The 5,368-nt window shown below is 45.7% G+C and overlaps 1 pseudogene; it reads right to left on the bottom strand.

The window, feature by feature from the left end:
- Positions 1-372: 372 nt before the first annotated feature.
- LOC103587557 lies at positions 373-961 on the bottom strand (annotated as a pseudogene).
- Positions 962-5,368: the final 4,407 nt, after the last annotated feature.

Below are 5,368 nucleotides of genomic sequence, written 5' to 3' on the forward strand. Positions count from 1 at the left end.
TGAAGTCTTTTTTATTAATTTAGGCCACCAGACATCTTTCCTGCCCATTTTATGTTAATTAATTCATGTTTCATGTGGAATAAGAAAATGCACATGGATTTATTTTAATGCTTCAATATGGCAGAAACCTTCAAATTCCCTAAGGACAGTTTTTTGTTTGTTTCTTCATTATTTAGCTTTCATTTCATGATCATAAACTTAACTCTGCAATCCAGCTAGACTTGTAAAGGAATAAAGAAAATATGGAACCCAATGAACTGCATCGAGAGCACAAAGATTACAGGACATTGCGAGCAGGTGGGCAGGGGTGCTCTCGTGAGCTACAGAAGGGGTGGTCTGGTGTTAAGATAAAACAAGCCAAATTCATTAGAGTTATTCACAGTTGGCAATGGTGATCTTCTTGCCGGTCTTGCCTTTCCTGGACCCAAAGCGCTTCATGACTTCCACGATGTTCATGCCCTGTCACCTTGCCAAAGACTACATGCTTGCCATCCAGCCACTCAGTCTTGGCAGTGCAGATGAAAACCTGGGAAACATTTGTGTTGGGTCCAGCACTTGCCAGAGACAAGATGCCAGGACCTGTGTGCTTCAGGATCGAGTTCTCATCATCAAATTTCTCCACATAGATGGACTTGCCACCAGTGCCCTTATGGCATGTGAAGTCACCACCCTGGCACATAAACCCTGGAATAATTCTGTGAAAGCAGAAGCCCTTATAACCAAATCCTTTCTCTCCAGTGCTCAAAGAACAAAAATTTTCTGCTGTCTTTGGAAATTCGTCAGCAAACAGCTCTAGGGAGACAGAGCCCAGGGGCTCACCATGGACGGCAATGTCGAAGAACACAGAGGGGTTGACCGTGCCTGGCGAAGAGAAACTCAGGGCAGCTGAGTCTGCAAAGCCTAAAGACAGTTTTACTGGTTTGGGGGATGTTTCCGTGTGAAAAGCTGGTCTTACGATCATGGGACTTACTAAACTGGTGACTAAGCCTCAGAGGCTGACCCCACTGCTTTCCTAGGGCTACTCGGGACAAGGGCTTTATTATTAGATGGTGCTATCAGACTGAATGTACCTTCCCTACGCTGCTCACAGAATAAGAGATTGTACACTGGGCTCCCAGGAGTTCAGGTACATGGAATGATGTCATGTCCTTGGCACACAGTAGCACTGTCCTCCTGCAGGAGTTCATGCCTTCTCAAGGTGGCAGGAGGGGACATCAGAGGGAAAGAGCTCAAGGACCTCGAAGGCTGTGGGGCCCACGCTTCTCAGAAGGCTTCTGAAATGGCACAGCAAGTCCGGACCTGCCGTGCTGTGATTCCGAATTATAGCACCCCAGGGCTGGCAAAAAACCTGTAGGTCACTAACCCAACCCCAGCCACCCCCTGAAACCCAGTAAGGACCATATAGCTGGGTAAAGGCAGAACTTGGGCTAAAACTCCAGTAACTGGATGCCCAAATTGGCAGTCTCCTACAGCAGTGCTTCTCAAACTTGAATGTGTGTGTGAATCACCTGGGGAGCTTGTTAAATGGAATTCTGATGCAGCAGGTCTGGGTTAGGGTATAAAATTTTGCACTTCTAATAAGCTTCCTTGTGATGCCAGTGTTGCCGGTGGAGGACCAATTCTCTGAGAAACATGTTCTTACATCTATCAACAAATAAATTCCATCTTCAGCCTTCTCCGCTGGAGACCTCCCCAAAATTACTGCCCAGCCACTTAGTGGGAAGAGAAAAGGAAACCATAAGACCAATGTTACCATCCTTCTATCATGTGAGTTTTGGCTAAAGCAGCGGTTCTCAAAGTGTGGTCCCCAGACCAACTGCATCACCTGGGATCTTATCAGAAATGCAAATTCAAAAACTCTAGGACCAGGGCCAGCGTCTGTGTTTTAACAAACCCTCCAGTTGATTCTGATGCAGGCTGAAGTTTGAGAGCACTGAAGTAAGACTCAGGCAAGAGTGACCTATCAGTACTCGCAGCTCTGATCAGGAATGACATTTCACCCCCTAAATGCCCACAAAATTATTTCCAACCCCAGGACATGGCACTCTTGTTGGAGTAGGGAATAGGGTTTGATCATAACATCAACCAATGAATCTACATGATTACGATGCCTGTGCATGGCTTCTCGCTCCATGGAACTCAAAGAGAAGATTCCCAAAGAATCACAAAGACATTCAGATTTGCTCCCTCAAGCAGGATAGCCCCCAAGCTCTCCCGCCCGTCAGGAAGGACCACCACAGTGCCCTGGGAGCCAACCGTGCGTACAGTCATGCATGCTCTGCCTCACACCCGTCAACTGGAGAAGAAGACACCTACTGCCATGCTCCCCCCGGAGTTTGTGTGCACGTGTGTTCCACTACCTGTTCTAGAACAAGCCCCATCCTGTCAAATAGGCTGGAACTCCAGCAGGGGAGGCTGAGCCCCGCTGTGCTAATATGTCAGCTATCAATACAGTCCACACCTTGTACCCTCCTATGCACTTCCCTCCTTTTTTTCATGAGAAACAATAAGAAAACCTCATTAGAATGTTTGCTGTAATTTTCAAGCTTAATGCAGCCAGCCCTAATAGGAGAACATTTGCTTCTTTGTCTGGCATAGAAAGTCGTGATTCATCTGTGTGCAATTCCACCTTGTTTGTTACACCGTTGCCATGACAGCATTTTTCCTTTCAAGTACCTAGTAAATTGCGAAGTCCACATACAAACAGCCTGCTCCTGCGGGTAAGCAGCTCATTACTGTCTGCACAAACATTTCACTCCTTGTACCCGCGCTCTCCCATCTCGATAAGCCCAGCTCCATTAAAATCCAGTGTCTGAATTCTTTCCTCCCAAGGACACGTGGAAGCCTTGCTCCACCAGAAAAGGTCTAAATCAAAGAGGATTTAGCTTTGAATATTTTTATATATTTTCCTTTTTCCACAATTCTTCTGGAGGACTATTGATGTAATAGAAGTTTTAAAAATGAAGCCAAGAACTTAACCAAAGTCTTCTCCATCTCCACGCAAATAGCACAACTGTCAAACACCAACGCTGGACTTCGAGAGTTGGTTTTATAGCAGTTTACAGCTTTGGGCATTTACGTACTCGTCTAATTGCCTCACTGGCTCTAAGCCCCTAGCGGGCAGGTGTTCGTATCACATCTTGAGATGTGGTGACGTACATGTGTGTATCTCATTGTCACCTCTCCCATGTCAGCCGGCATGATGGTTCTCAGATGCCCAGCGGTGGACAGATGCATTGGAACCATCCGAGAACCTTCAAACATACAGATTCCTGGGTGCCACGCTTGGGCGTTATGACTCTGAGTAGGTGTGTAAAATGGCCATAAAAATAGTCTGCACTCAGAAGACCGTTCTGAGAATTACATGAGATCAGAAATGCACATAAAGCCTGTAGCCCAGGGCCCGGCATGACAGACAATTAATAACTGAGAGCTTATTTACTAATAATAAAACATTAACAGTAATATTATGGAGGAATCGATTGACAGGGTGATAATAAAGTCAGATGAATGGTCCCTGCTTGGCAGTAAAGAACTCTTTGGGATGCACACCAAAGAGTGAAAGGGGTGCTGTTAAAAATGATGCCAGGACAAGAGGCATAAAATAGAAGGTCTCTGTCAAAAGAGATGGGTCGCGCTCCTACCGCTAATCCTGCTTCACACCGAGGAAAGCACACTGGGTCACGTTCCCACTGACGGGGCGGGCTGCTTGCTTAGGCTAATGATCATGGCATCCCTTGGGATATGTTGATGCAAGCCTGATTTCCCGACATGGGTTTTTATACCCTGCAAAATATATGGACTAGGACCAACATGAGGCGTTAAGACAAAGCTTATATTGCCTATGAGGTAAGGGGGAACACCAGCTCTAGGTACTTTGTGTGTAGGACAGGGGATGGTAAGTTTGGAACTTACTGAAAATTGGAAATTTTACATTTGGTTTTAAGATGGGTCTTTCAGTTGGGGGAGTGGGAGGGAGGGCTTGATTAGGATTGGGTTAGGATCATGATACAAGAGTCCGGGATTGGTGGAAACAGCAAGGTTAGGATTTTTGAAGCAAGAGATTCAAAGAATCTTAGGGTGCTGCATTAGTCCGTTTTTGCTGCTTATAACAAGGTACACTGAACTGGGTGATTTATAAAGAAAATGAAATTTATTGCTTACAGTTTCCGAGGCTGGGAAGTCCAAAGTCCATCCGGTGGTGGCGACAGTGACCCAGGGGTCTCACACTGCAAGACGGTGAAAGCAGAGAAAGAGACAGACTCTCCTCCTTTTACAACCCTCAGAACCAGCCCCTGGCCGCCATTTTTAATCTATTCACTTCTGCACGGAAATGAAATTTATTGCTTACAGTTTCCGAGGCTGGGAAGTCCAAAGTCCATCCGGTGGTGGCAACAGTGACCCAGGGGTCTCACACTGCAAGACGGTGAAAGCAGAGAAAGAGACAGACTCTCCTCCTTTTAAAACCCTCAGAACCAGCCCCTGGCCGCCATTTTTAATCTATTCACTTCTGCACGGTCTACAATCCAATCACCTCTTCAAGACTTCACCCTTCAGTTACCTTAATAGGATTTCCCACCATCTCAACAGTCACAGTGGGGGCTAAGTCTCTAATACATAAAACTTGGGGGACACAGTCCAAGCTTCAGGGAGTTTGGGGGGACACAATTCAAGCCATTACAGGTGCTTTCCATTGAAGAGTTGATGAGTCTTTTGGGAAGTTCCTGTAATGACAATCAACTCTGCCTGGGCAAGAGTCTCTGGGAATAGGGAAACCATGCTAATGAAGACAGTGGGATAGCAAAGTCACAGTCATGTGGACAGTAAGTCGTATGGGGAATAGTTTCAGTCCTCGGTGTCCAAACTGGAGGGGAGGGATGCTGGTTCTCAAACTTTCTAGAAACTAATTTGGCAACATGTATAAAGAATCTTAAAAACATTCCCATCTTTTTACACTGTAATTCTATTCCCAAGTATCTAAGGAAATAATCTGAAACATGTACAAAAAATTATGTAATGAAGATGTTCATTATGAACTCAAATTACTTACTAGCTCCTAATTGGAAATAACCCAAATGTCCAATAATAGGTAAATACAGTAGAATTTCGTGAGGCCATTAAAAGCTTATGAAAAAATATAGCAATGGAATATGCCTATACTATATGTGCTAAGAAAAAAAAAATCATAGACTCAAACAAACAAAAAAAATTGCTGGCAGAAAATATACCAAACGGGGCCGGCCCAGTGGCGCACTGGATAGTGCGCCGCTTGGGAAGCGCGGCGGCGCTCCCACCCGAGGGTTTGGTTCCCACATACGGACCGGTTCCTGCTCACTGGCTGAGCGAGGCGCGGGAGCAATGCCGAGGG

Source organism: Galeopterus variegatus, unplaced genomic scaffold (genome assembly GCF_000696425.1).
Source record: "Galeopterus variegatus unplaced genomic scaffold, G_variegatus-3.0.2 Scaffold460, whole genome shotgun sequence".
Classification (NCBI taxonomy): domain Eukaryota; kingdom Metazoa; phylum Chordata; class Mammalia; order Dermoptera; family Cynocephalidae; genus Galeopterus; species Galeopterus variegatus.